This window comes from Rhea americana, unplaced genomic scaffold (assembly GCF_003343005.1).
Source record: "Rhea americana isolate MKP2758 unplaced genomic scaffold, rheAme1 scaffold_455, whole genome shotgun sequence".
NCBI classification, from domain to species: domain Eukaryota; kingdom Metazoa; phylum Chordata; class Aves; order Rheiformes; family Rheidae; genus Rhea; species Rhea americana.
Window position 1 is genome coordinate 243785 of NW_028186596.1, and position 23935 is coordinate 267719.

A 23935-nucleotide genomic window follows, 5' to 3' on the forward strand; every position below is an offset into this window, starting at 1 on the left:
TTCCAGTGGTATGCATTTGACAACGGGGAACAAAATCTTTGAAATAGCTCGTTTAATTGTGTTACATTCTGTATCTTTAAATAAACAAACACACACAAATAAATAAGTAAGCCCCACATCCCTCAGTCCAGGCAGCAGACCCATAACTAGAAGAATCTGAAAATAAAAGAGGTAGTTTAAACAGGGACTTCATTGTTGAGTAGCTAAGTAGAAGTATGAATGAGGAGGCATAGGTTCTTAAAAATGTGGGAAAAAAACCTCCTTTTCTATCATCTGAGGCAACTTTCATACTGGACAACTATATGTATCAGTAGCAGGGACACAATGACCTGAGTGTACTTATGATGTGATGGAATAGTTCAACTCTTTATTTATAGACCACTTAAGTTAAATGCGGCCTTTACACTAGCATCAATATTACCTGGATTAGCCCCATAGTTACTTGACTTAAAATCTGAGCTGTAAGCCTTTCAAGTTTTCGGAATTTATTTGTCCTCCTCCTCTCCACTTGATAAATTACCTGACGTCATAGCATGTTTTATTCTCTTTTCTCTGAGCATTTGGGCAGTTATGACTGGTATTACAATAAATACATCAAGGTGAGGAAAGGGGTCCTGCAGTATCACTCTGGTGCCTGCTGGTTATGTTGCTCTTAGCTACATCTGGAGCTATGACTGCTTGAAGCAGTCAAAAGCAGCAGAAAGTATTACTGAAGCAAGAACCAGTAACAGAGTTATTTTTCTGTCAGTATCAGTATTTGACTTGTGGGTTATTTTTCTGTCAGTCCTGGTATTTGACTGGTGGGTAAAGGAGAGGAGATTCTGTTTTTCTACCCATGAACTTTTGTATATAATGCCTTGCTTTCCAAAACCCATGAACTTTTGTATATAATGCCTTGCTTTCCAAAAATTATCATTTTTTCAATGCTAGTGAGGAACTAGTATTCATATTTTGGCACACTTATTCACAACACTGAGTGCTTATATAATATTTTCAGTGAAATTAGTGTGGCTATTTGTAAGGTAAAAAAGAGTTACAACTTAATCTTGAAATTTTGTTTTTAAGCACCCAATTAGTCGTGCTAATCAATTACTCATCTAAAGTGGAAGCAGATATTTGAGGGCTGAAACAATTATAAATTTTTAGATGAATGTTCTTTATTTGAGGGCTACTTATTATGCAAAGTCATAAGGCTTATAAGCAGGATTCTGGTACACAGTAGTCTTGTGGGTTGCTTTTCTGTTTAATGTAGGTGCTAGATTTATGCTGTTTCTTGCAGAGAGAATGTTTGGCAAAAACACAAAGGCAAAAGCACATTTGTTTATGCACGGACTATATCCCAGCCTGTCAATGACTTGAAATAACATGCAAATAGGTGCCAGTACATCTGTCATTCTGTTTGTTGTCTTTACTCACTTTTAGTTTGACTTCTCATACAATTCTGGCTCTAACCAGCTGATAAATACCATCAGACTACTGGGTTTTGTTTCCCACCAACATCTTTATCTTTTGGAAAGGCTGATGAAATACAAATGTGTAAGAAAAACTTTATTGGCCAGGGTCCCTGTGACTTGCTGCGATGTACTATGGTTGATTTGTATCTGTTGCACAAAGTTTGTTTGAGTGACAGTCTGACAAATGGTCTTTTTAGCACTGAAATTTAAACAAGGAGCAGATTTAGTAAAATCACAACCTGGATTGGCTCAAAGTGACATAATCAGGACCATTTTTCAGTGGTCAGTTTCCTGATGGTGGAATTAGCAGCAGTTTTATCTTGCTCTGTATTAGCTGTTTTACCTCACTTTCACCAAATTGCTTTCTTATCATCGTAAACACTACTAAATAATTGTAAACTGCCAAAGTGGCAGAATGCTGCTATCCACCCCATGGGTGCAGTCACTGGATTTTCCTCTTTCAATTGTCCACTGTATTTGAAATCACCTCAGAAGAAGCAAACCAACAAAACCATGATCTATTTTGATCTGTACAAACTGTTACACCACGAAAGAACTTTATTTTCATCTGCATGGACATGAATTGAATGTGCAAACATATGCCAACTACATATCAGAAAATAACTTTGCTTGATCCTTGTGTGGGTTTAGGTGGGTATAAACACAAACAGACTTCTATGAGGGCCTCTTATTGTCATTCATTTTGAAGTTGCCAAGTTCACATCTGGAGAAGACCGAAGGAAAGCATTTGAGATTTTGACATGACCAAGCTCTCCCATGAGGGTAAGCAGTCTTGCAGATCTTGCTGATGAGAGGCCAAGGTATAAGATTCTGCAAATTATGGGTAAACTGTGTATCTTAATCATTTCCCACATCCAAGGAGGAATCAATTCCTAGGCAAAATTTGCTTTTTTCTATGGGAGAAAAGTCCCCTAAAGAATAGACTGAGGAACATAAAGTCAGCATCACAGCATCTAAGAAATGCAAGGAAATGTCTGATTTTTGGAAAAAACGTAATTGTTAGCCTTTTGTCCTTAACTTCCTTGCAGGAGAAAGTTGAGGGTTCTGCTCAAGGAGCAGAATACCTGTATCTAAAATTTATCTTGCCTAGTGCCAGAGAGTCACCACTGCACTAATTTTCTGACCAGCACACATGTATTGGTTTTATGATAATAACAGACCTGTAGGAACTAAACCTATTTCCCACTGGAAAACAGGAGGAAGATGAAGATGAGTAAATATAACCTGAGAAGGATGCTGAAACACACAGCAAAAAGTCAGTATTAGTATTAGTTCATTACACTGATTCTATGATATATTCCTGAACACATCAAAACATTTCTCCGGTAAAACTCCAGATATTCCCAAACTGTCTCTTTTACTAGGAAAACAATATCCATAAAAAGTAGCTTGAGGAAAAAGCCTCTTTGTGGAAAGTTGTTGGATTTTAGGAAATAATAGTGTGTGGTTCCAACTTCAATTCATTTTACTTGGCTTTAAATGGGAGACTGCTTCTGCCTCTTTCCCTTGCTGCAGTGTAGAGTTAAGAGGAAAACATGCATCTAAAGAAAAAGATCAATTTTACTTTAGTAAATAATGTATTGGGACCTGGCAGGAATACCAAAGAAGGTGTGTGTAGATATGATTCATAAGCAACTCACAAGAAGCTGTCTTAAATATGTAATAATAGCACAGTACTGGCAAAATGAGACAAACAAACAGACCTGTCAAGGATACAGGATTTATAGACTAATGCCTTATGTAAAGTCCTTGAACTATGATTTCTAGGCTGGTTCTCCAACAATTTCATGTCTGTATGGGTTGTTCTGCCATATGGTGCCCATATTTTCCTTGAATCTGAAAATAAGAAGTCACTGTAAAAGATCCAGTACAAAATGGGACAGGATGTTAAACACCCACCATTTCATATTTATCAATGATCACTGGGACCGGGGAGGAAGTGGTTATTGCAAAGTGGGGTTGTCTGGGCTGCTGATCTCCATTTAGATTATGGTGATGGTGGCAAAATCTTTTTCAGCAGGTTTGTGAGTCATCAATAAGTAAAAGAATTATAGATTTTGTTCGTCAGAGGGGTTTGTCTCCAGAAATAGCAAAGAATGGGTCTATGGATGTTACACAGATTGCCTTCCTTGTAAAACTTAATGATTCTTCCTGTGTATTTTCTAGTAGTACCTGTTTTTGAGCAACAGAGTCCAAAACCCGGCTAGTATGGATCAATGGACTGTTAGCAAAGCTGTGGTCTCTTAATGTCTAATAGACATTAAAAATACATTCTTAGAAGCAGTTCCAGTAGTGTCTCTTTATATTAGCAAAAGTTGAAATTGTGCTTAAAAATGAATCAATGAGCTTATATTTAAATGCTTGATTTTTTTTGCTCTAGTTCCAGTAGGAAAGGCTTCATCGTTTGTGTAGACTGTTTTCTTTCTAAATGTGAGGCTTTCTGAACTCCACCTTATCAACTCTGAAGCACACAGCAAAAAGTCAGTATTAGTATTGTATCATCACACTGATTTTAGCAAGCAAGACTCTTGCTTTGCTGCCCTGGTACAAAAAGCTGGGGCCCTGAGTGCTCCCACCAAGAGGTCTGGCTGTTGGTGTGCAAGGCCAGTGTGATACGATGCAGCCATGTGGGCTTAGATCAGCCCATGGAGAGAAAGTGTTAGCCCCATTCATCCTGGAACTGCATTTAACCTCAGGTCTTTCCTGTGATTTTAGCCTGGATGTTTTCTTGTACTGCCACTCTGCTCACTCCTGCTGCCACTGTTCACTCCACCACTTTTTCTTCCTGCTTGACATCCATCCTTGTCTCATCACTCACTACCCTGAGACATTGATTTAAGCTTATCGCTGTTCCCTGGAGTCCTGCTTCAACCTCCTCCTTGTCCCCTACACTGTGCATGACTGATGAGCCAAGAGTCTTCTTGGTAGCTTCATATTAACTTCCTTCCAGGCAAACTTTACCTCTACTACTTCTGCACCTCTCTAGTGAGGCTTGCCGTAGCGCCGAGACATCAGTGAGTGTGACCACAGTATTGTATTCTAAGGTAATTTGAAATAAAAAATCAAAGTTCATATTATAAGGGATAAAAATGATGGTGATGGTGGTGGGGAATTGCCTAAAAAACACAGCCCAGCTGCCTAAGTGGGAACTATGCTTGCACACCGGGCACAACATCTTCAGAAGTGTTCTCTGACACAATTATGACCCAACTGAGCTCTCCCCATATTTAATAAGACAGGAATTGGATAGTATGTAGAACAAGGAAAAGTAGTTGGGCCTTATCACAGGTCAGATCTGAATTTAGGACATACCATACACCTTGCACACAGCAAGATAGAAAAGTGGCAGTTGATAAGTTTAACAGAAAGAAATAGGGCTACTGAATAGTTTTAAGACTCCAAAAATACTGTTTTTAAAATGAAATGTTTAATTCTTCCTTTTTTTCCCCCCTTTGGGAAAGCTGCATGCCAGAATGGTTTAGATGATAGGGATGATCATTATAAAAAATGAGTAACCTATGTCAGATAATCTACCTGACTGGGAGAGTCTGCAGCTGAAGCCAGGCATCTGGGTCTGCACTATACAGTAGGGATTTATGTCAGCTGTCCGGGCTAGGGTTGCACCAAGACCACAAAATATTGCCTGATTTGAAGGGTATAGACTGAAGGCTCCCCACAGCAGCAGAGATGGGGTGGCAAGGCTTATGGACTGGGTTTGCAAGAAGACTCAAAACATGACAGAAACTAAGCAGATTAGCATTATGGCCCACCCAGGTTTGATTATGTGGGTTATCACACATTATAATGTAACTGGAGCTTAGAGAGTTTTAATGATTACTGCAGTGTTTAAATAGGTATTTAATGACTCATGAGAAGCCAGGAAAGACAGTTAAGTAAAATGCAGTGCTGAGATACCCTTCTCAGGTTTGGGGTAAAATCATCCATCACCTTCCAGGGATGGAGGTGAGGCTGTCTGGCTTGTAGTTGATGTATCTATCCTGGGTCCTCCTTCTTGCTCTTTGAAAATGGCAAGGAGGAGAATCCAGGAAACTACAAGCCAATCAGTCTCACCTCCATCCCTGGAAAGCTGATGGAACAGCTCCTCCTGGATGTCATCTCCAAGCACATGGAGGAAAAGAAGGTGATTAGGAGTAGTCAGCATGGATTCACCAAGGGAAAATCATGCTTAACCAACCTGGTAGCCTTCTATGATGGAATGACTGGCTGAGTAGATGAGGGGAGAGCCATGGATGTTGTCTATCTTGACTTCAGCAAGGCTTTCAGCACTGTCTCCCATAACATCCTCCTAGATAAGCTCAGGAAGTGTGGGTTAGATGAGTGGACAGTGAGGTGGATTGAGAAGTAGCTGAATGGCAGAGCTCAGAGGGTTGTCATCAGAGGTGCAGAGTCTAGTTGGAGGCGTGTACCTAGTGCAGTCCCCCAGGGCTCAGTAATGGCTCCCATTCTGTTCAACTTTTTCATCAGTGATGCGGATGGAGGGACAGAGTGCCTTCTCAGCAGGTTTGCTGATGATACCAAGGTGGGAGGAGTGGCTGACACACCTGAGGGCTGTGCTGCCATTCAGAGAGACCTGCACAGCCTGGAGAGCTGTGCAGAGAGGAACCTTCTGAGGTTCAACAAGGGCAAGTGCAGGGTCCTGCACCTAGGGAAAAATAACCCTATGCACCAGTACAAGCTGGGGGGMTGACCTGCTGGAAAGCAGTACTGCAGAGAAGGATCTGGGAGTGCTGGTGGATGACAAGTTGACCATGAGCCAGCAATGTGCCCTTGTGGTCAGGAAGGCCAATGGTATCCTGGGGTGCATTAGGAAGAGTGCTGCCAGCAGGTCGAGGGAGGTGATCCTGTTGCTCTACTCAGCCCTGTGAGGCCTCATCTCGAGTACTGCATCCAGTTCTGGGCTCCCCAGTACAAGAGAGACATGGAGCTACTGGAGCGAGTCCAGTGTAGGGCTACGAAGATGATCAGAGGAGTGAAGCATCTGCCAAGCATCTACCCTCTGAGGAACGGCTGCGAGAGCTGGGCCTGTTTAGCCTAGAGAAGAGAAGACTGAGGGGGAAATCTTATCTTTGTCTATAAGTATCTGAAGGGAGGGAGTCAAGTGGACGGGGCTAAACTCTTTTCAGTAGTGCCATGTGGCAAGACAAGAGGCCATGGGCACAAACTGAAACACAGGAAGTTCTGCCTGAATATGTGGAGGGATTTCTCCACTGTGAGAGTGACAGAGCACTGGAGGAGGTTGCCCAGAGAGGCTGTGGAGTCTCCTTCTCTGGAGATACTCAAAATCCATCTGGATGCAATCCTGTCTGACATGCTCTAGGTGACCCTTCTTGAGCAGGGGAGGTTGGACTAAACGATCTCCAGAGGTCCCTTCCAACCTCAACGATTCTGTGATAGAAGGGCTGCAGAATGAACAGCCATCTTAATACATATTCACTTAAGCATTTGCTCTTCAATCTAAAAGGCAGACTCTCTAGAACTTCTTTGAATAAACCCAATGTTATCAGATTAATTTCCTTGAAAAACTGTTGTTCAAGAAAAAAAAGATAAGTTCCTGTAAGATCTAAAAGGTAAGCTATGTTTTTGCCAGAAGTTCCAAGTATCAGAAGAGTACATTTTTTTGATTACACATGTGTAGTTTTCCAGTTAACCAAATCTTTGGTAGTTCTAGCTAATCTGTGAGGGTCTATTTGTCCTTTGAATAGGATACCTAGACCCATAAAACAGTGATATGGTGGTAATTCATCTGTTTGATGTATAAAAGAAAGAAGTGCCTACATGCACTGTGAGCCAAATTATCATTCCATTTCTCTGTATGTTCATGTTTGGGGAATTTTGTGCATATTTCTTTGGACTGTACGTATTATATCTGACTAGTTTTCATTGAGTTGGAAGTTATTTTGCTTTTCAGTTAGTACCTGCACATCGAGGGCTCGATAACTCTCCTGCCTCTATGTAGATTGCTTTCATGCTGCAAATATGGAGGGACAAGCCCTTTTCCAGGGTAGAAGCAAAAGCTCTGAAAAGGTATTACAGCTGAAGAGGTATGGCACATAACACAGGCAGCAATAGCCCAGCTCAGACCTTACAATGTACGATGTAGTCTGCTGAACAAAAAGTGAATTTGATGTAGGCCTGAAAAAAACTCAGATTAACTCTTTAGGATCTATCAGACATAGTGAAAGGTTGTCTAGAAGGCAGTATCTGCAGTCTTCTGCAGACTTCTCTGGAGCTAAGTGCCTGCTTTGAAGTATCCACACTTTAGGCCCTAGCACATGTGATGCTGCACCGATAGCATTTGCTGCTTTCTGCATTAATCTCAATAATAGCTTTGTGGTTTTTTTTCATATGCTTCTTAAAATATTTATCTGAATATCTGGAAAATATCAGAAGTGAAAATGTAGTTTCCCTTCCAATATGCATATGAAAACCCATTGCCTTTCGTGGTGTCAGAGCATATATTTTTAGACTCAGGTCTTACAATTGTCCTTGAAATGACCCAGATATGATAGTTCCTGACTTAGCTACCCTTTTGGTTGAGGCAAGGAAGAAATTTGCAGAAGTAAATTAAAAAAAAAAAAAAAAGATACATGATAATTACTTCCATTCATCCATCTAGAACACCGTGAGAGGATGACAAAAAGTCTTGGAAGGTCCATTAATTTAAAGCTTTGCTAAATTTCTCAGTGTGAACACACATACAAATGCGGGAGAAAAAGATAAGATGATGAGTGAATCAATTCTTGTAATTATCATAAGTCTTCACAATCTTTTGTGCTGCTGCAACATTTCATTTGTTTGTGAGACTCCCATGGGAAGCAAAAAATGCACCTGAAAGGAGCTGTTAAGCTCAGAGACAGCTGCATAACCTGCTGGAGCATATATGCTCCAGAAATAGAGAGAAAACTCTGATTCCCCCTATTCCCACTGTACATTTAAAATCAGAGGCAAAACAAAATAATATGAGGGACTCAAAAGGTTCTATATGCAGAAGGATTTAAAATACTGGGTACAATTACAGAATTTTAAAGGTTTGTGGGCATCTACATGGCAAAGTTCTGGTTCAACAAATTATGCTATATAACCAATCCAGTTTAAAACTTAAAGTGCCAGCTTAATGCCATGTTAGCAACCTAATTAGAAAGCTCATTTGTAATTATTCTGCAATTAATCAAGTATTTAGTTTTTTTCAATGAATAAATTGATTTAAAATTTAGGTTCTGATTTATAAATATTCTTACTCACAGCCAAAATGGTTTCACTCGGTTTGCCCCAATTTAATTTGGAGATCAATTAATTTTGATTAAATTAAAGCCAATTTAATTTTAAGTGGCAGCATCTGTATGGGATCATAATGCAGTTTAGCTTTAATACATTTTAATCCACTTTCAAATTCATTTTTTCCCCCCTCATGGTCCATGTAGGTGAATCCTAACTTTGACACTAAAGGTATTTATACAGAATCTATTTTTTTATCTTGGTTTTCCCTAAAGGAGTGGGGGATACTCGCAAGTTAGGAACAGGCAGAGGAGGGAGATCTGTATGTCTGATTTTGGCACAGAAGATGTTTTCAGTGTCCTGCCTTTTATTTGCATCTAGCATTTTATTCTCCTTGCAGCTGAAACCCCTGACAAAAGGGGAAGAATGAAACGAGACAAAAAAGCATCTGCTCTGGATGGAATTGGGCCAGTCCAGCCAAGTTTAAAAACTTTGAATCATTTGAGAGTATGAGACTGGCAATTTTCTAATGACTACAACTTATTAAAAAGGCATGAAAAGCTCCTTACTTACATATTTGGATGCTAAGTGGCCATTCTTGGCTTCAGAGAGAGCATGACTTCCTCTTCTAATCTTGTCCCAGACTACACATTAAAACAACAGGCATCATAAAAAATCAGACATTTTAGACTCCAGAAACTAAAATATTCCAGAAGATTTAACCAAATTCTTACTTAAGGCTTTAGGTTAGATGCTGGTTTAACTCTTAAAGGTTAAAAAATTTCGGTCATCTTGCAGTACATGCATTTATAAATGTATTGTAAGTCTCCCTGAAATTACCAAATATCCAAAATGTTTTCAGATCTACGTAGTACATTAATCCCAATCACCTTTTCTACCTTAACAGTGTAAGATCACTGGATCACTACTTTAATATATTTAGTTTTAAACACTAAGAAACAGAAACAAACCCTGAAAGGCTTAAGGTCATAAAGCAAACATTTGAAAGTGAGGAAATACTAGAGATAATGTTGACCACACCCTTAATTCAGCTTTCTTGTGAGTATTAATTATGACAGAGTCTTTAATTACATGATCATATACTCTTCCTTTCCCCCTCCCCCGAGGAATCTTTCCTTATTCAGTGCAGGGAAATCTATTTACAATTCTTATTATACAAACTACTCAGTGTCTTTATTTACTTGTTTACTGCATATCATCCAAAACCATCACTAAATAAAAAATTATTCACTTCCTCATGAGATTTTTTTTTTTAATAATGTATCAACCTAGTGTTGGACTGCTCCATAAAAATTTTTTTTCAATTTATCTTCAAAAAACACTCTTGAAAGATGACATTAGTACTATCATGGGTTCCAGTTTTCCAGGCCTTATCCTTCCTGCCCGGAATCCATGGAGAAAGTCCAGTATTTTCTGGAAGTGTTTGGTTTATTGTGCATGTGTTGTACAGCTGAGTTGTACAAAATTGCACATTGCACAAAGTCCAGTATAAGCCACATGCACTGGACTTGTAGTTTATGAGCAAACCATCTGCCCAGCACATAGATATAAACTAGCACTTTTTAGACATATTTACCTCTAGGCTGCAGAGGGGCCCTCCACACAGTGCATATATTTTCCTCTATTTTCCTAGAAAGGAAATGAAGTATAGATATTAATACTGTTGACAGAAGACAACAGTTTATGTTTTTAAAATACAGAAAAACCCCACCAAGCAAGCACTCAGTGAAAATCAGTTAAAATCTGTGCAGCAAGTGTTAAACACAACGCAAGTATATGTATAAAAAAAAATGGACAACAAAGAAAAAAACAAACACAAGCAAAATGAAGCTGCATGATGGCTTCATGAGTACTATACACCCACTTTTTTACTATAGCGACACTCAAATAGCAGTAACTCCTTATGAGAATTTTTTTTTTTTACACTCTATGTGTAAAATTCATATGAACTGATTCTGCTCTTTGTATGGACATGTACAGAAAAGTGGTTTGCTTTCAGGAAAGACAGAGAGAGAAGATTTGCCACCAAACAGCAAGTTTTCTGTGACCAGTCACATATGTGAGTAGGGCCCAAAGCACAACCAACAGTTATCATTTCAGATTCCTCCTGTGATCGGTGGAGATGGGACTTCCTAGGGAATGGTTTTTCACACCTGTTTTGGCTGAAGTGCAAACTATAGCCAGCCAAACCATATGAAGTGCAGTTTGCATTGCATTGTTGACTACAGTCAGTGAAATTAGACTTTGGCAAAAATCATGATTCTGAAGACTCTTCTTGTTGTTGTTGTTGTTTATGGTTTTCCCAAACTGAAGAACAGTGATTGCTTAAATTTATCATTATCCAGAAGCCTATACCTCTCTTGCTATTGCAATTCCATTCACGAGGAAGCAGGTCACAGAGTGACCCACCAAGGCTATTTCATGAATCTTCATGTACGTTTAAAGTCTCCCATCAAATGCAGAGCCAGGAGCTATTATATCCCAACGTGCAATTCTTCAATGGTGGCTGCACTGCTACGTGCAGTCATTTAAAGGTATCTGACAAAAGTCACATTTGTGACAATCTGTGTTACCCTCTTCCTTCTATAATACTGCCTCAAACTCATAGAAGCAGAGGTCTGGCAAAGACYTTCTGAGTAACTCAGTAACACAGAGGAGTCCACGTTAAGCTAACACAACAGATCTAATTAAAATATCGTGAAAGGATTGCTCTATACAGGAATAAAACCGTTTAATGCCTACCCTCTAACCTTTCAAGGACTCATGAAGCCTTTTGCCTTTCTCAAAGAGATGGTTTGGAAGCTGGAAAAGGAATAGTAGATGGTTAACAGGCAGGCAGTACTTCTCTAACTTTGTCAGAAAAACTGTCATTTAAGTTCAGGTTGTTTTGCACACAATTCACAGACATTCTCATTTTTCACAGAAAATCTAAACCTTGTCAACTATAGAATACACATGATATAGAGGTGGAGAGATGAGATGAGGGGAGATTTCCTAATTATTGTCTCCCTGAAGAGACAAGTCGTATAAAAAAGGCCTAAAGTCACTCACGTATGGGCAGAGACAGTTTGAAGACATTTTCTGGAGAATGCTTCAATAAACTTGAACCGAAGCCATATAGTATTAAACCTAAACAAGCATGAACACAAATTTCTGTTTCAGCTGATTGAAGGACAATGAAGAAATAATAGTACAACTCACAAGTACTGCAGGGAAAAAGGGTAAAGATTATAAAAGTATTTTTGTTTTTTGGCTCACACTTCTATCAACCTAGGCCAAAAATCACAGGAAAAGAATAGCTGCTTTCCTTTATCCGCATAAAAGAATTCTACACTGAGTAGCGCTTCAGAAAAGTGATCAGATTGTGATCATATAACCCTAGCATGAACCTGGTGACCAATATAGTCATGTCAAATTAGGATGCATTTTTCAAGCAATAGGGAAGGATGAAAATGTTTATTATCAGACATAAAAACTCTTCACTTCTCTTTCTTCTTACCTGCTCTCTCCATTTTCCTTGCCTTTGCTGACTATGTTGGTGGGCTGATGCCTTACTGTGCCAGCTCTCCTTCAAAAACAGGAATTATCAGAAACAGATGGTGAGGGTAACTGAAAGGGAAAGGAAAGACATCCAGTCTTTATTTCCTCCATCTGCCTTTACCAGAGCCTTCCATCTTCTTCCCCCAGCAGGAAGCTGGTTTAATCCTTCTTCCTCTTCCTTGGATCTTCGGGCATTTGTTCCCCCTTTTCTGTCATATTACCCTCCCGGGTCTCTCTTTATGCCAGCAGCTGTTCACCTCTCTCTTTCTTTACCACCTTTTCTTATTTCTATGTACAGCATTGTGCCCATCAGTATTTAGACCACACCTTGTCACTTTTTTGTTGTTAAAAAATGAATAAACTATATGGTGAAAGACATAGATGCCATAGAGTTGCACATAATAACAATTACTGTCCACATCATGACAGCTAATATGTTTAATTTTGTGATCACTTTACAGCTTTGTAAAATAGTAAAATTAGAATTTAAGCCTCCAAATGGTACAAAAACTTAGTGTCAAAGCCAGCTTTGGTATTAGTAGGCGGACCACCACAGAAATAGTTTACATCCCATATGAGTTTACCTTACACAGTTTTTACCCTCCATGAAAAGATCATAATTAAGAGTTTGGAAATTCCAGTTAAATATTTTTCCCAATAGTTAATTCCACTATAAAGTTGGTTTAGATTTTCTCTGTCCTTTTATCAATCGATCAGTAATAATAAACTACAGGAAAAAAATAGTTTTCTGTATACGATGGAATGATATGTGGACATGTGTGTGCAGGTATGCATAGATTCAGACACACATAGAGGAAAATTTCCTTTTCAGGTACTTTCTGTAGTAACCACTTGCCAGTAAAACTAAGCTTTTCAGGCCTTGGATACGTATGCTATTGCAATAATGTGATTACCTAGTTCCAGAATTGAGTTAAGAAATTTTTGCTGTATAGGCCAATTCCCTCTTGTATAACTTTAGAAAATGCACTGGCCTGTTCTTCAGGCTAGGACTCACATAATAAGATTGCACACCTTTAGAGGGAACTGCACAGGTACCAAACAGTATTTGTTAGAGCCCTGTGCTGAGCTAGACTGAACAAAATGAGACATTGATGGCTCTTAAGGCAGGGAAAATAGTTAAAGTACACCCATCCACCCAGCTTCAAGATTTCTATTGTGACTTTTCAAAAACATAGGTAAAACAGGAGGAAAGGGGTTAACTTATGATAAATTTTAACATATGAAGTTACTATTTTACCTGGTAACATGATATTTGTCCTGAAACTCTTTAAGCAATATAATAAATTGGGGACATTATGTTACTAGAGACCTGAATAAGAATATGATGATACTGTCTTAGCTTTTCATTGCAAATGGTCTTATTTCATGTTTATTTGTTTGTTAGAAATATTATACCCAGAAATCAGAACCATCAAACCTAGAAAACTATTGCTTAGCACAGAAATAGTCTGAGTCATCTGCTTAAGATACATTTCTCTAATATGATGGCTTTTGTTTTGATTCTCATGTCTATTGTAGAAGCTCTTTGTGCAGCCTGCATCACACAGTACACTTCTGCAGCCAACTACTTCAGAGTGAAATCACATTCCACCAGTGGCAGAAGGCAGTGCAATTTCAAGGAGTGAGCCTAAGTATTTTTTAGCTGGAGAGGCAGACCATTACTGGCTAACTCCAAAGGAGATCTTGCACACCATCTCACCCTTCTCACTCCCACCATCCTTTTTTGTTTGTTTGTTTGTCCTTTCAATGCTTTTCTTGGCATCCTCTGACATTCCAGTAGACTGACAGCTGAGCAGCACCTCACTAATGTATTACCTGATTACATTAAGTACTTTCACATGTGGAATTTTGCGCATCTAGTATTTAGCCAGTGACAGAAACAAATAGGGTATTAATTAGCAACAAAGTGATTAAAGACTTAGGATTCCAACATCTATAATAAAAATTCCAAAGATATTGTCCTTGTATCAGGGATCTGTAAATCAGAGTGCTTGCAAAATCACCTCTGCTCTTTCTCAGCTCATTGCTGTTCCCTGATTGCTAAGAGGTTAATAAGGCAGAGCTGATACATTTGTAACAATCCTTACTTTTTCAAAGGACTTAATGAATCATGAGCAGACTATCCATATCATGTGTTTTTCAGCAAGAAGGAGAACTTTATTAAGCAGTTTACTTACTGCATAGTATATTAAAATCACATGAAATATCAGAGGGAACCCAATGTAAGAAATGCTTTTATTTCCCTCTCAACATCCATTTTGAATATCTCATTATGTCTCACCACAGTTTGCCTAACTTAGCAATTTGCTTCTAGATCATTTCATTCTTCCTTTTTTTTGCCTACCATTAAAAAACTACAACAGGTCAGATGGAAATTCCTTCTCCAATAGACCTTCAGTTTCAAAGATGAAGTTGATTAAAATGTCATATATGTAACAAGGATACTGGCATTCAGTCAAAATCTGACAAATTAATTATGGCTTGTCTAATCCATATTTAACTATAAGCATGATTTACTGAATATATAGATCTAACAAAGGGTATTAGATTTCTTACTGAATTCCCTCCATTTGACACTGTCATAATATGTAAACATATATGGATTTCATTTTTTTCATTTCTTTCACAATAGAATATTTCAACTTTTTAATGCATACACAAATACTGGTAATCCTGATAGCTGACTGAACTTCATTTTTCTTTCAAATTATATTTTCTGCAAATTTTTTTCCAGTTTTCTTTATATTACACAATTTTGATGCACGGATTTAAAAGCAGGCGCATAATGAAGCACATATTGTCTCAAAGAGAATGGTGGAAATAGGCAAAAGATCAGGATTGTAAAGAGCTTTTTTTATTATTTTTAAGTTAAAGTTATTACCATCCTAGTGTTTCTCAGAGTTCCCCGGAGAAACAGCTAAAATTTCCAAGGCTTCTGCCATGTGAAGATTACATGAATCCTAGAATAGTAATGCTGCCAAAAATACAAATACCTTCAAAGGCAAAACTAAAGACAAACTGGATATGCATCTGTTAGGACCACTCTCAGGTTGGTGTCCTCTGTACGATGGAGATGTGAAACTCAGTCTGTGACTTTAAAGGGATCAAATAATGATGCTTAATACTATGGAGCAGGCAGAGACTGTTTTTACACTGTCTTGAACCTTAATGGCTTTTGTTAAGGTCTTGATCTTTATCTTGTTACAAAAAAGTTTGTTAATCAAAGGCATCTCTTTTCTCTCTAGATGTATTATATTAAACTAGCTACATATTAATTTCCCTGTTAGGTGATATCAGAACCAAGAATATATGACAAGGAAAATGTGCCTCCTTTGCCCTCAAATTATAGTTTTTTTCAGTGCTGTTCATTTTCAAAATAAACAATAACAATCATACCTCACCATTTTTTAAGATAAACCATAAAACGATTTCCCCTCTCAGAATAGATATCACGTGTCTGATGCTGGGACCCTGAATAGCCAAGAAAATATGGGATTTTGTGTAAAATGAAAATAGAAACAATAATTGTAGTGGTCATTTGGAGAAATCTATGGATGGAAGTTTATACATTTAGGTAAACACGAGAAAGTCAGCTATGAAAAGTTGTTATAGCACAGAACATATCTAGCTGTCTCCATTTCTGACAACAGGGCCCCCAGCCATGTGTCACCAAGGAGGGATAATAGCCAGAGTAGCCACACACCTGCACTTCTGGAAGAAGACCTGCTCAAGCTCCTGGGGTTACTTGGGGGGTCAGATTAGTCTGGGAATCTAAGACAAACTGTCATAGGCTGCAAGTGTCCATTTTCAGGAAATGGTGACAGAGAGGAGATTCTATCTAGGAAATGTGCCTGAAAAGGCAAGGAAAGAGCAAATGCTAAAATCTAATGTAAGTCACAGGAGCTGAGGGCAGAGGTCTGTCCGTGATGGCACTGGTACCAAAGAGTGAAGATTTTGAATCCCAATCAGCAAAGCCAAGGCAATTTAGGATCTGTGAGTTGTGAAGCCTCAAAAGATGTACACAAGAATCAGCTGCTCCCATTCATTTGATCTTGGTGCCAGCAGACCTGAGAATTTCTTGCCTGCTGTGGGCAAGGAATTGCTCCATAAGTGCTGACAAAACTTTGTCTTTTTGAGACACATACATCATCATCAAGTTCCCACTAAATTCTTACCTGCAGCAATAATCCCTAATTTGAGAATTAGAGGAAAATATAACCTGTCATACATGTGTTTGACATGGTTAGAGTAGGCAGGCCTGGGGCCCACCAGTTTGGTGAGCAGCCAAAAAAGAAAGCTGGGTCAGCCCTTTATCACCTGTGTCTTTCTTGTTCTTCAGCAAATCGTATTTCCCTCTCCCTGAAGCTATGTGTTCCCAATGATTTCCTTTCTGTGTCTCTTTTCCCCTTGGCAATGCTAATATACTCATCAAAGTTTTCTGCTCCATTTCGTGCTTCTTCTACCTTCTCTCAAGCCCTTTCCTTCTCCACCACTCTTCTCCACTCTTCGGTTTCCCAGTTGTTGATGGCATTTGCTACACTCTACTATTCCCTACTCAACCTGTCTCTGCTGAAGCTTCCAGCTTTGCAGATCCCATTCACAGAGAGCATGCAAAATACATGCAACCCTCTTTTAAATGTTACACTCTCCTTTTATACAGGTTTTCTTCTGACATCTAGTTCTCTTTCGCATAGAGAGTTATGTCTAATCAATGAAAAATGACTTCTTTTAAAAAAATTACTTTGGAAATTCTCTCATCTTAACATTGGAGCCATGCCAGGATAAAAATGAAATTAAGAAGAAAATAGCTTGAGGCTTCAGGAATCATAGCTAGTTGAAAAGCTTAAGCAGAAGCCTCATTTAATGCAGTGCTCCTTGCTCCTCCATGCACTCCGTGGAGCAAACTCATTGATGTCGATGAAACATCTTAAGACTGGCAGTTCAGAGCTTCCCCTCCAAGAATGCACTACAGCCACAGAAGTGGGCAATTGTCAAACCACCTCGGAGAAGCAGCCCAGCTGACATCTTAGATTTAGGCAAGTGTTCTCCAGTTGCAGGTCATGACCCCACATGGGCTGGGGTCAAGAGAGAGTTCACACAGGATCACAAAGTGTTAGAAAAAGCTGAAGAAATATATAAGCTGAAGAATTTCTGTTCTCTTTTCTCCTGCTTGGTGGGATAAGGGAAGACATGCAACAGATGATTCCAGAGGGCTGTTTCAGAAATCCTGACTTGAAAAACTGGGAGTTTGCCACTTGAGGAAAATTAAGTGGATCTGTGGCTCATGTGCAGGCAAACTACTTTGTCTGTGCATGTTTTTTGATTCCCCCCCCCTCTTTTTTTAAGTATTAGTTTGAAACTAGCCAGAAGTCTGGAAAGGTTTCAGTAATCTTAGAAGAGAGCTAGCATCAGTATCCTAAGAGACACCAAGACGTACAAGAGACACCAGCATCAGCATCCTAATAGTAGTACCTGGCTTTCATCAGAAGATCTTGAAAGAGTTCTCAACAGTGAAAGCATTTATCCTTCCAGTAGAATAAGGAGTTTTTTATTATCTAAATCTTACAGAGAAGAACCAGGTTCAATGACTCGCTCAATGTCATGTGAGTATTCTGTGTCAGAGCTGAAAACTGAATCCAAAACTGAATCCCTTAATTAAGCTACTGCCCTAGCTGCAGGACTGTTCTGTACTCCAAGTGTCTTGAAAAGTGCATTTTCAATCATATGGATATCACTAGCACCTGAGTAATTAGAATTGGGCAATTACAGCAGCAGTGCAACAGACCTTGGGGTCATGGAAGGTGTGAGAGATTAATCTGGTGACTGAATTTTTTGATCACACACAAAAAATAGAGATACAGCCAGAGATAGTAACTTGCCAATATGACTTCATCTCTAAGAGGAAAACCTGTAAAATCTTGCCCTCACTTGATTTTAAGGATCAAATTCTTTGGCTGTTTGTCCTTTAGTAGCAGCTCGGCAGTCAAAACAGTGTCATTATGGACATTGTGGCTCTACCTAGTAGCCATGGTACTGAATTACCAAAGGTCTTCCTTACCTAGGCCTTCTGCAGACTATTAGCTGCTTCCTGTAGCTTTTGTTATCCTGAGATACATTCAAATATGGGAACGGAAGCAGTATGGGACAATATACTACGGTGAAAGAGCAGTTTTACAGCAACTAAGCAACGTGGGGTTTCTCAGCCGTTCCAGTGTGGTCATCCTTGTGCATGTAACCCATAGCAAGCTGTGCAACATGGACCCTGTCTAGGAGTAGACAAACACTCTTTGGCAACATTTCTGAACCTGAGCAAATTGCAACAGCAGCAAGACTTACCTCTATGGGATCAGCTAACCATGACTAGAACTCCTTGGAGCAGGGACTAACCAGCACCAGAATGAGCCAGCGTTGATTACATTTACCAGTAAACATATCTTCAGTTAGCTGATATTTGGCACTGGTTCATCAGCCCAGCTGATGGCACAATTCTGCTTTCTTGTGTAGATAAGAACTTGGCATCACCCATTACAGACTGATTAGTTAGCTGGGAAAAGATCATTTATTGCATTCACATGATTGCTTTATCAGTCCTTTGATAAAAAGGCTACACAACTTAATAGTTAATAGTTTTCTGTTTGCAGTATTTTCTTGATGTTGCATTCTATATATTTTCCTACTTACTTCTTGTATTTACTTTAAAAATATTTTAAGAACTTCTAAATAATTTTCTTCCTGTCATTTCCTAGTGATGAAATGAAGTTTGCAAGCACCTTTGTATGTAAAAATAAGCCTGTTGTAAGCTAAACAGATGCATCCACTGTTTTCACCCTTGAGTTTGGGAATATTATCTCTTTACAGTCACCTCTTTCTGCAGGGGAAGTTTGGGAAGCCTGATGGCTTCAAAAAAATATTTATGCACGCACTGAGTGGAGTGGGGTAGGACTGGATACAGACTGGGAACATTTTGATTCCAGAGCTCTTAGAAAACTGCTAATGGGATGATGAAAGCTTGATCTCACAGATCTGTTACACTACACTGGGCAATTTCATAAGTTTTCTTTGTGTATGGCAATTATTAAGTAACTTCAAAATACCTTTAAAATTTTAACCTGTTAGAAGCTAAATCACTTTTCTTAGCCCAGACAAACATAGTGACAAGGGAGCTTAAACATAAGTGTCCGTGGCCACTCTAGTCTCCCTCCCAAGTTATCTCTCTTGGTATCTCTCTTACTTGGGTAGATATGACTTAGGTTGTATTGAAGACTTGTACCCTTCTGGAATAGAGGCTAGAGGTCAGCTGAGATGAGGTACAAACCTGTGTTCTGTGGCATCTGAATCCCATATGCATAGCTTTTTACTTGTTTATTTTTAATAACAGAATGACAAGTATTATTGCTCGTTATTTCATCATCATAGGTACCGGTGTGTGTGTGTACATTTATAAACATTAAGGTATTGTGCTGCAGCAGCAGGAAGGAAAATGCTAGCAAGTAACACAGGCTCGCTGGCAGTAGAGGAACTCAGTGGAGCTCTTAGCCATTCATTTTCAAAGATCTGGATTTTTTAAAAATGTTAAATTTTGTTTAGAATGGTTAGGAGTTTGAAATCAATGGTTAATGATTTAATGGTAAGGCTCTGAAAAAGACTTAAAGTTGAGTTGTAGCTAATTGTTACGGAAGGTGCTTATTACATACACATATATATATATATAATACCACATAATTTCAATTATTTTTATATATATGTATATTTAAGTGGCAGCAGAATCTGCTCTTCAGCAGAATCAGCTGAGTTGCACTGCTCATCTAGAAGAGGCAGTATGATTAAGCACAAGCTCAAAGTTTCTGTTAAATATTATATCTATGTTGCCAAGACAGTGAAAAGTAGCACAGAAGCACAGAGACCAAAGGAACTGAAGAAGTAAGACTTTCAGCTCACATTCACTCTCTTGGTTTTTTTGTGCAAATTCTCTATTGTTGCTCAGCTGCACACTACTGTGCTTCAAAAATTTAGGGACAGAGCAAAAAGAGAGCTCTGTGCTTTAGAGGTTTAGATCATAACCTAGAAGCAGCAATCTTAAAGAAACTGTTCTAAAATCAGTCTTAACTCTGCATACACAATATGGTAACAACGATGTCGTTGTAAGGAGACATGAATTTGATAAAATATATATGGCCTCAAGATTCCTAGATCGACTAGTGAGGGGATTTACTTAAGGTTTTCTTTAGATTTCTAAGTAAAATCTTATCTGGAGAGAGATCTGGGCTCAGCATGTCTTTCTATGCCTTCAACTGGAAGGAAAGCACAGCTCAGCTATCTTTATTGGAGTCTAAGCAGGTTATAAAAAGATGAATGATTAATTTTCCAGATGGGTTAGTGGTTTCCTATTTACCTGATACATTTACAGGAACTGGGCCAAGAAACAGGATCCTGGTGAAGGCTTGGTCTCAGTGAAATAAATCAAGGCAAAATTTATATAAGGTGTATATCTCAAAGGTGATCTCAAATAGCTTGGATGGTGAAAGGGACTTGAAAGGGGCTGTGAAGTCCAACTCCATGTAGGTATAAATAGAAAAAATAAAGATTCCACATGACAGAAAATAGGGTGGGGGAAGGGTTGGAAAATTCTGCCACCCTCATTTCTGCAGAGAGAAGAGCTAATACAGATATAATCAAGAAAAAAGTGTAAAGGCCTTTGAAATGGTAATAGCCAAGGCCACAYGTTTAAAATGCATCACAATGGCTGTTAGATTCAATTGGTAATTATCTAGAGTTAGGCAATAAATATATAACAATAACTTTCGTTTTGAATGTGAGATAGAGCTCATGGAAGGAAAAGAAAAATGGAGTCTGGTGTTAATTAATGCTCAAAAATTAACAAATGAGAAGATAAACAGAATGAGATCATCTTCAAATACTACGAGGAACTAAACTATGGCGTATTCCCAAATCTGAGTCAAAAATACAGTGGTAAATCTGAATCAGTTTTCTTSGGCATCACAGTAATTTTTTTTGCAAAGTATATGAAATATATGTTGCATAAATATTCCTACTACCTAATTCCAAAAAGCCTGGTGCCAGGCATGGTGATTTGTTTTAAAACCAGTATATTTCTTCACATCAGCAGAATTCTCACAGTCATAGGCATGCCCAGGATGTTGACTGGTTTGACTTCACATAAAAACATGATTATTCTTGTGCTCCAAATTCATAAACAAGAGTTATATAAACAGCACAACTTCATGCAGTGGTCCATTTGAAGCAGCTGGTAGCTGTGCACTTACCCACRCCAGCATATCCAGCAACATCTCAGCCTTTTCAAATATAGGATTTGCATTATAGCAAATACAATTGATTTAAACCTGATATTCTTTGCACAACTGTGTGCTTGGATTGGACTCAGCAAGTGCTGGTCCTAATTATACCAGCACAATCGCACTAGCACAGCCATCAAAAGACATTAGGCAACTCAGGTAATTTTCAGCAATTTGACTCTTTGTCTCAGCAATCAGTGTGGTGAAAGAAATAAGATTGACACTTAGCCTTTATTTATTTGCATAGAGTGAAGTGCTATAGTGAGGAGCTATAGGTAATGTTCTTTCACAGTCTGATCCGTACAGTCTCTGGAAATGACAATGTCCAGGGCTCAAAGTCCAGGGAAAGTCTGCTCTTTTTTCCATGACTGTTGGTTTGCTAGCTGTCATTCAGCTGTTGAATCCTACTGCTGGAATGACACTAAGGATGCAGATATGAAGATCATTTTCATCCAGTCCTGCAGACACCAGTTTGGCAGGAGCTAGAATGAGGCTGTGACTACTTACTAATTAATTTGAGACAGGCTGCTCTGGACCACTGCTTTTTCACAGGCTCAATCCGACAATTAGAAGGCACAGATGCTTGAAGSGTCATCCATTCATTTTCAGACACTCCAAACATGCATGCTGCTTTCTCTTCCCCCTTGCTTTTCTTCATATTATATACCCCTGTTTACAATTATTTTCTCAGATGAGACAAACCCAAATGTTATGGATTGCAGTAATGTGAAAAATGGCTCCATTGTGAGTACTCAAAGTTACTAATAAAAAATTCTAAGCCAAGTAATAAAATGTTATTTAACTTGAGTAACCTAAAACTAAGCTTGAGACACAGAGAGGGGAGATTTCTCTCTTTCCTCCATAAAACTCTTCCAAAGTTTTGTTCTGTCAAGTCACATAAAGGGAACATATTTCATTCCCTTTGCCTTTACTCCAATAGGCATTTTTTTTTCTCTTATGGAGAAAAATACAAGTGAAGCTTTAATAGCAGCTAAATCCATTGATGAGCAGCACAGGAAACTTTGGTTCATACTGTTGTCTCAGTGTGGTTTTATTTTATTTGTTTAAAAAATTATCAGAGGAGCTTGCAGCAGGTAAAGAAATTATTTTTTCCTGAGAAAAACTAATGACCTAAATGAAAAAAAATAGTTTTGCTTAAAAATAAAACCTATTCTCCAGAAATCAACCTTCCAAATATCAAACTTCTCTATGACAAAACCAGAAAAACAGTTTTCCTCAGAACTTTGACATGTTAGCAACACTTAATATAAAAGTATCTGTTTTTGTAAAAAGCATGAAATAAAATACAGAGGAGCTTGTTGTTCATTAAATATATTTCAAAAGCTGTTGCACTCTTCTTGTTTGTGGCTTTTTCAGCCTCTGTTAAAAGCTTAACAAGAAATGAGGAGGAAAGCACTGTAATGTTTCAGAGAATTAAACCAGAAAAGCCTTAGTCACAACTAAGGCTGGCTGGTAATTGTGCGTGGTTGGTCAAGGTAGAAGCAAAGTATAACAGAAGAGAAAACTCATGTAGTGCTGGGGAAGACCTAGAAGTAGTAAGTATAATGTACTTGTGAGTTTTCCTGAATTTTGCCTTTTCTTTTCTCTTATATGGGTAAGCCCATGGCTGCTGTAAAGTAAATCACCTCCTCAGAGGAAGAGCAGTTAACCTCATGGCATAGGTGAGCTCTTGCAGTAGAACAAAAGCAAATCTTTGCAAAACTGGATTCACTACTCATTCTGCCTCAGATTTCTAGTTTTKTAAATCACATAATCTTTCTGTAACTTGGTTTTCACTTTGAAAAATGCAAAGAGTAGCTTTATCTGCTAGAGGTAACACCAAGAAAAAGCATATTTGTAAGATCTGTGACTTAATTCTCGGTGAGAAAAGCAGATGAGGCTTGTATAAAAAATCAAGAGGAGCAATGACTAAAGGCTTTAGAAAGGTTTACTTTACACAGAGTTGCCATTTGGACATTGCAGTCTTGGCTTGATTACATTTGCTGGGGGCTTTATGTTCTGGGCTTTTGCACTCCTAGTCCTGGATCTCTTCCATAGTAGAAATAGTTATCATGCATAATTTGCAAAAGTACATCACAGTGTAGTCTTCTCACCCACTATGGACAATATTTGGCAAGACAAAAGATTTGGAGGGGAGTAACTCTGGACTTGGTGAATAAGCGCACATGCGCTGAGAGGAGAAGAGGCTTCAGCAAATGTCAGCTCTCAGGAGTAACTTCTGGAAAGATTTCTAGGACTTGGACTCTTCCATGATTAAAACCAGTTGTTCCTTTTCTTATCTTTCATCAGACTTGAGAAGTGTAATGA

At 38.6% G+C, this 23935-nt stretch overlaps 1 long non-coding RNA gene across 3 annotated transcripts in view; it reads right to left on the reverse strand.

Moving 5' to 3' along the window:
• Positions 1 to 1994: 1994 nt before the first annotated feature.
• The window catches only part of LOC146589467 (uncharacterized), a 52897-nt gene continuing 30956 nt past the window's right edge, over positions 1995 to 23935 (reverse strand). Inside the window, exons 2-6 of one of the 3 annotated variants that reach the window (XR_014897170.1) lie at positions 12232 to 12300; positions 11475 to 11534; positions 10309 to 10361; positions 9285 to 9355; positions 1995 to 2285 (exon numbers count right to left, since the gene is read on the reverse strand). This is a non-coding gene — a long non-coding RNA (uncharacterized LOC146589467). The other 2 variants (XR_014897169.1, XR_014897171.1) reach the window with 2 other exon arrangements.